Below are 7,500 nucleotides of genomic sequence, written 5' to 3'. Positions count from 1 at the left end.
TCTACACTCACAAGTATCATATTTTCCCTCACATTATTTGTGTTATTTCATGGTAGAAACCAAGGATATTTGACTACCAGTGGTTAGAAACCTTCTGCTAAGATCCACTATTGAGTGCGTGAAATTCCCTCATATTCTGACATTAGAACGTAAAACACCGATTTTATCCAGCCAACATTCTGAAAGACCTTGTACTATATCCGAGAAGAAATGAAACACACACTGGCTCAAATGACCATGACGCTGTGTTCGCGAGCCACTCGGATATGCTACGAGAGATGAAATGACGTGTATACTGCATCATCGTGCCGAAGGGGGTTAAGGGTTGTGTTTACTGTTGTGTTTACTGTTTTTGGTGATAGATTGATAAGCTTTCCACATTATCAACAAGAGAAACAGTCTTGAAAGCCGTCTAATTATCTCTGTGGCCTTGGAAAATTGTGGGTGGCGAGAGAGCAAAGCGTTTCTAAATAAAAAAAAAACCAAGGCCCGGTAACTCACGTGATTTTCTTCCCTGCTCGCTGTTTCCGACGTGCAACTGGCAGCGTTCGTCAACATCCTATGAGTGTCGCTGTTCCTCATGGTCGTGCTGTACCACTACATCGCCGCCAACAACCCCAAAAGTCACTAGCGAGGCGGTGGGACCCTGGGGAAAGGCCACAAGGTGAGACACTGTTGTATTTACCATTCATTGAGAGAGAGAGAGAGAGAGAGAGAGAGAGAGAGAGAGAGAGAGAGAGAGAGAGAGAGAGAGAGAGAAAGTTGGGGGTAGAGGAGCGAGGGAGAGTTGGGAGGGGGAAAGAGAAGAGAAAGACCAAGCGAGGAGCGAGATAGACAGAAAGGTAGAGGAACTAGAGACAGGGCGGCAAGGCAAGAGAGAGAGAGAGAGAGAGAGAGAGAGAGAGAGAGAGAGAGAGAGAGAGAGAGAGAGAGAGAGAGAGAGAGAGAGAGAGAGAGAGAGAGAGAGACCTGCTCCTTTTTCCTTGATCATTCAGATTAATGTGTAAAATTTTCGTCCACACACACAGACACACACACACACACACACACACACAGACACACACACACACACACACACACACACACACACGTCTTCTATACTACTAGTTTGGTTTATAATAATAATAATAATAATAATAATAATAATAATAATAATAATAATAATAATACCACATTACTATTAACATTATAGACGTTCAGTTACTTTCGATGTGAATAAATATTCAGGCCAGTAGCCCCGCCGCCACTCTGATTCACTGCCCTCACACCACACTCCACACCCAAGCACCCGCTGGGCTGACACTCCGAGTGTACCGATGAGTTCACGTACTGTTGATGTGGCCACTCACCCCACCCCTGACGATCTCGCCTGCATTCTCCCTTAATACACACACACACACACACACACACACACACACTCGTATATATATATATATATATATATATATATATATATATATATATATATATATATATATATATAATATATATATATATATAAATATATATATATATATATATATATATATATATATATACAAGACGATAAATATATATATATATATATATATATATATATATATATATATATATATATATATATATATATATATATATATATATATATATATATATATATATATATAATTTATCGTCTTGTAAAAGCTTCCATATGAAGGGCGGCGGTGGACTTACAGGAAAGCTGTCAGGTATAACAGTTCACACCTTTAGGCTATGCGCCTTCCCTCCTCCCCCCTGATGACGTCACAGCCAGTCATGACGTCATAGGGACCGTTATATACGATACGTATTTCATTTTGAAAACGACCCCTCGAAAAAAGGCAGCTAGACTTGATTGCTTTATATATTTTGAATTGCCATATATTTTAACTATTATCAAAAATATCAACAGATTTCATACTACAGTAATTATAAAAAAATATGAAAGAAATCATTTTTTAATTATTGGAACATTCACCCCATTAAAACCACTGGAAAATCGCCACCCATTTTGACTTAACAAGAATACAAAACACTTTAAAAAATCTGATCTATTTTTTCAAACAATTTAAAGTTGGTTAGAAGCTGAAATAAAAATTTTTTGAAAAATAAAATGTCACAAATTTAAACCTAAACATGCGTATAAAATAATTTCAAAGTCCACATATTTAACTTAACAGGAGTGCAAAACACTTTAAAAATCATGAGCAATTTTTTAGAAGCTTTAAGAACTTGCTTACAAGCTGAAATGAAAATTTCAGTAGGACGAGTATAAAAAAAAGGACCGAAAAAATCACTCATATTTACACCAAGATTTACGTCAAAATCAACATATTTCACTTAATTGACATGAGAAAAAACGCTTCAACAACAGCTAAATATTATTAGAAAAGATAAAAACTTACTTATCAGCCGAAATAAAATAGTTATGAAAATAGAAAAATATTGGAATGAACAGGGTAGGCATCATGGCGGCCCGGGACGAAACCGCCTTGATGGCCCCGGCCTCAGTGGACAAGGCGACCGCCATTCTGCCTTATTTAGACCTTCATCGAACTTAAAACCAGCCAGTGGCGGACATATCTGAACAGCGGAATAAGAAAGTTTAGGCATGTGACAGGATTGGCTTATAATAAATGAGAGATGAAGGAGCATAATGGTTGATAAGTGAGAAATAGGGACGATCTGCTTTCGTCTCAGCTCCGCTTAGTATTAATATCTAGCTAAGTTTCTGGGTCTTGCCAAGCTTAGATGTGACGAATTCCATAAAATGCACGAATAACCCGAAAAAAAAAGCAAAATAGCGAATAATAAAGCTTAAATAATGAACTAAACAGACGCTACAGGACGGCCAGAAGATAAGCAACTCGCTAAGGTTGACTCAGGGAAGGTCGCCAATACGGTACTCACCTTAGTTAAGCTGTCCTCCCTCCCAGGTCTTGTTTTGTGGGATTCAGTTCAGGAAGACGTTGCAGAATGTGGAAACACCAGTGACAGTATCCTGAAAAGATTTCTTCTCTTACCGCGACTATTTTCAAAGGCCACAAACATGCATTGCTAGGTTCTCAAGATTGTTTCTTTTCGTAATGTAGAAATCTTGTTATTCTGTCAGTAGAATCGTAAAAAAAAAAAACACTTGAAATAGTGGAGGTGTTTCAGAATACGGTCCCAGTTCGCTTAAGTGTCTGGTAAGACTGACCAATGCCCCACTGAACAGGCTGCAGCCAGGACCCGCCGTCTCCCCGCCCCACTCCCGCCACCGCCTACCGGGCGCAGTCCTGGCGTCACTGGCTTCTCCTTGATGGGGTGCCGGAAAAGTTGACATGTTATCAGATAATGAAGTCTGATATTTTAGAAGAGAGCGTACAATAGAAGTAATAGTAATAATACATAGATGTACAACTTATCCTATACATACATCTTAATAATAAGAATATAAATATAAAGTAATATAAATCTTGGCATTCCCACTTTTCTCCCTGCTACTGTAAACCCACTGGCAACTCACCCAGGTAAACCACATAACAACCATATCACTAATTACGCAGTTGTTTGTTCGTTACAATACATGTTAAGGCTATTATTCGATATAAAATGGAGAGAGAGAGAGAGAGAGAGAGAGAGAGAGAGAGAGAGAGAGAGAGAGAGAGAGAGAGTAGCTCACTTCACGTAATACCTTTTAGTCAGGACACACACAACACAGCCATTATGTATTTTTTTCGTGAATATTCTCTTAGTTTCAAGAAGTAAGGAGAGGAGGAGAGAAGAGGGAGGAAGAAGCGGGAGGGAGGGGAAGGGGAGAGGAATAAGAGGAGGAAGAACAGGCAGGAGAAAAAAATAAATTAGATAAAACACACACACACACTAAATAAATAAGTAAATAGATAAAAAAAAAAACTTGCATCTTTCACAGGTAGCTTAAGGAAGGGAGGCAGGAGGAGCCGCCGCCAATGTGAAGAGGTACTACTGTGACTTCTGTGACTGTTCCTACCCTTACAGTGATGAGGTATACAAGAAGCACCGCACGGGGCACCACCACACCAAGCTACGCAGGGCACACTATGATAAGTTCAAGAGTGAGTGTGCTGTTAAATTTTTATGCTCTTCTCTCCTTTTTTGTTTCGTGTTAGGTAGGGATTCATTTGTGTCATATATTTTTTTCCTTTTTTTTCATAATTTTCTTGCTTCTTAAGTGTTAGAGTGATAAATTTGAGTGTGTGTGTGTAATGTATATTTTTGCCTTCTTCGTTTCGTTTTCTTTCCTGTAAAAAAAATAAACTAATATTCATTTCTTCCCTCCAGTACACTTACCCAGCTCCTAATTTATACACTTCCCTCCCTCTTAATACACCACAACACCCCCACCCCATACCAGTATAGTGTTAAAAAGCACACTATCTGACAGACGCACGGGAGAGTCTAAAGGACGGGGGTAAGACGAGCAAGTGCCGCCGTTTTCTTTCTGGGGCAGTAGTGTTACTTTGGCGACTCCTGCGTGTTCTCCCACCTCACCCCGGCCGGCACTGAGGCACTCCAGCAGCTGGATAAGTGCCGCGGCCTGCCCCTTGTGAGATGGATAGAAGGATTAGCTGTTTGTTTTAGCATTATTTATATGTTAGTGTTGGTGAAGGCAGTTAGTGTTTGTACTAGTTTAAGAGGGGAATATTGATTAATTCTTTGTGTTTTAAGGAAGGCGTGGAGAAAGGGATGGTATGAATCAGCATATACATTTCATTGTCTGACATTTTAAGTAAGAAATTAATGTTACGCTCAGAAAACATGAAGGCTCCTGTTGTAACCACGTAGTCAGGCATTAGAGAACAGAATAGACCACAGGACAGAGTAATAGCAACACGAAATATCCTAATAACACCACAGAACACACCAGCACCACACACACACACACACACCACCACCACCAACACCACGAAACACATCAACACCACCACAAAATATACCAGCACCAACAAAACACACTACAACAGCACAAAGCACCCTGTTAACACCACCACTCCCCTCCTGTAGCACTAGAAGAAGAGAGACGGGAACGCAAGATGCAAATCCCAACGGCACAAAGAGAAGGACTTGATCTCTCTGTTGACTCCTGGCTCAAGCAACGAAAAGTGCCACTCACTCAAGACCCTGACACCCTGCCTGGCCCTGCTCCTCACCCTGGCACCCCTGAACACTCCTCCCCCTTTGCCACCTGCTTTGCTATCCCTGCCTCGCCTGCCCCCCTTCCCTCGCTCCTGTCACACCTCAATGCTACCTTCGAATAGTGTGCTGAGTGGGGTTGAGTGTTTCGGGGTTCAAATGAATGATTTTTATTTTTTTTATTATTATTCTTTAGAAGGAAATAAAATGGAAGATATGATATAAATAAATCATGGAAATTTTTTTTTTCAATGGTGTTTTTTTTTTTTATTTGGTGGTTTTTGAGTTATTGAGAAGAGCCTCTCTCTCTCTCTCTCTCTCTCTCTCTCTCTCTCTCTCTCTCTCTCTCTCTCTCTCTCTCTCTCTCTCTCTCTCTCTCTCTCTCTCCCACTAGAGAAACTGGAGGAACAGGTGGGGAAACAGGTGAAGATTTATTTACTATGGCTAATCTTTAACACTAGCGCTGGGAGGGAAAAAAAAAAAAGCGTGACTGTTCCCTGCGTGCCTTCTGCGTCGCCGGCAGGATACAAGGAACCCGTGAGGAAAGAAAGGCTTCACAAACTCAATTTCTCTTTATTTACACTTCGGCAGACTCGTGATAACTCAAGGTCGTATTCAAAAAAGCTATGTTCCCCTCACAACTATTTTCAAGGCCACAGTGATGACCAGCCGAGTTCTAACCAAAACCAACATGATATACGTGTCGGAAGTCCGTAGGCTGACCACTCATATCCCTCCTGCGAAAAAAAAAAAAAAGGATGAATAAGAAATAAAAAAAAAAAAAAAAGCCATGAGAACCCTTTGTAATTATGTGTAGCCCTTGGGAACACAACCTATAAGACCCTAACAGTTTCAAAATACGATGGTTTGTCACGAGTGTTGTTCCTGTTAATGATGCAGAGTACCCGCCACGCTACCAGCACACTCAGGAAAGCACCTTTTAAAACACTGGTTACTCTTTCAGGCTTGTGATAAATGGGACACCGAGACGAGTTTGAGTAGACGTCATGGCATAAAGACTCGTGAAAGCACCCTTGAACACTCCAATTACTCCCACTACAGAGTTATGGTAGATATGACGCCGAGACGTTTGAGGGAATTCAAGACAAGTTAATATTCTGAATCAACTCTGTCCGCAGCTCGATGGCTTGCAAAAGGCTCTAGTTGAAGTTATTAATATTTCTTTCATTTTTACTTGTCAACTTTTCTGTCTCTTCCCGTCACTTCCCTTCTTCCCTTCCTTCCTTCCTTCCTTCCTTCCCTCCCTCCCTCCCTCCCTCCCTTCCCACTTCTCTTCCTTCCTTTCCTTCCTTTTCCTTCCTCTTTCCCTATCTCCCTACCTCCCTTCTCTGCATCACCACTTGCCCTCCCTTTTCCTTCCCTCCCTCCCTCTTTTTTCCCTCTTCCTCTCTCCCTTACTCCCCTTTCTCCCCCTCCCTCCCTTCACTTCTGCAGCGTGATGTGTTTCAATACATTATTATAACATGTATTACTACGATGATGACGATGATAATAATAATGATAATAATAATAATAATAATAATAATAATAATAATAATAATAATAATAATAATAATAATAATAATGATAATAACAACAGCAGCAGCAACAACAACAACAGCAACAACAACAATGGTATAACGCATAACTTACGTCTACGAAATGGTGCAATGATTGGTCCGCTTTCATAAAGAGAGATATAACGGAGACGTGAGCGGGTCGGCAGGTGTTTCCGTGCAATATTTCACTCAAAACTTACAACTGCTACTTTGAACAATGTTAGCAGGAAGTTCGTGTATTAGTTTTGGCATCAACAGTCACTTCCTTGCAATGTTTCACTCAACAAAATGCAGCAGAAATCTTACTGCGACAAATATGCACAGAAGGGAAAAGCAAAGGGACTAGCTGTACAAGTCGTAAGATGCAACACAAGCCTTACATTTGCAATAGCTCATAACCCACGCTTAACCCTACAAAACAGTGCAATCCTGGAGCTGCATTCATAAGGGCTGTGAGTGAGAGCTAACTGTGATCATTGTGAGGTACAAGTCATAAGATGGAAACACAATTTGAAATAGCTCGCAACCCACTCTTAACCCTACAAAACAGCGCAATCCTGGAGCCGCATTCATAAGGGGCTGAGAGAGACGTAACTGTGATCATTGTGAGGTACAAGTCATAAGATGGAAACACAAGCCTCACATTTGCAAACAGCGCGACTGAGATGCCGGTCCCCCGAATAGGGCCCAAAGCGGTAGTCAAAAACTGAAGGATAAGTGTCTTGAAAGCTGCCTCTTGAAGGAGTTCAAGTCATAGGAAGGTGAAAATACAGTTTGTGAATACTGC

At 40.8% G+C, this 7,500-nt stretch overlaps 1 protein-coding gene and 1 long non-coding RNA gene across 4 annotated transcripts in view; one reads left to right on the top strand and one right to left on the bottom strand.

Moving 5' to 3' along the window:
* Positions 1-642, bottom strand: part of LOC135092689 (putative neural-cadherin 2) — a 155,081-nt gene extending 154,439 nt beyond the window's left edge. For 2 of the 3 annotated variants that reach the window (XM_063991314.1, XM_063991312.1), the window contains exon 1: positions 502-638. The gene's annotated coding sequence lies outside the window, so the exon portion shown is untranslated. Of the gene's footprint in view, positions 1-501 lie in introns of all 3 variants that reach the window. The other variant, XM_063991313.1, reaches the window with a different exon arrangement.
* On the top strand, positions 550-5,349 carry LOC135092690 (uncharacterized). Its single transcript, XR_010263001.1, has 3 exons — positions 550-664; positions 3,914-4,076; positions 5,026-5,349. It is a non-coding gene; the product is annotated as an uncharacterized LOC135092690 (long non-coding RNA).
* The last annotated feature ends 2,151 nt before the right edge of the window (positions 5,350-7,500 follow it).

Source organism: Scylla paramamosain, chromosome 40 (assembly GCF_035594125.1).
Source record: "Scylla paramamosain isolate STU-SP2022 chromosome 40, ASM3559412v1, whole genome shotgun sequence".
NCBI classification, from domain to species: domain Eukaryota; kingdom Metazoa; phylum Arthropoda; class Malacostraca; order Decapoda; family Portunidae; genus Scylla; species Scylla paramamosain.
Note: the sequence above shows the minus strand (reverse complement) of the source record. Positions and strands in the feature narration are given on the sequence as shown.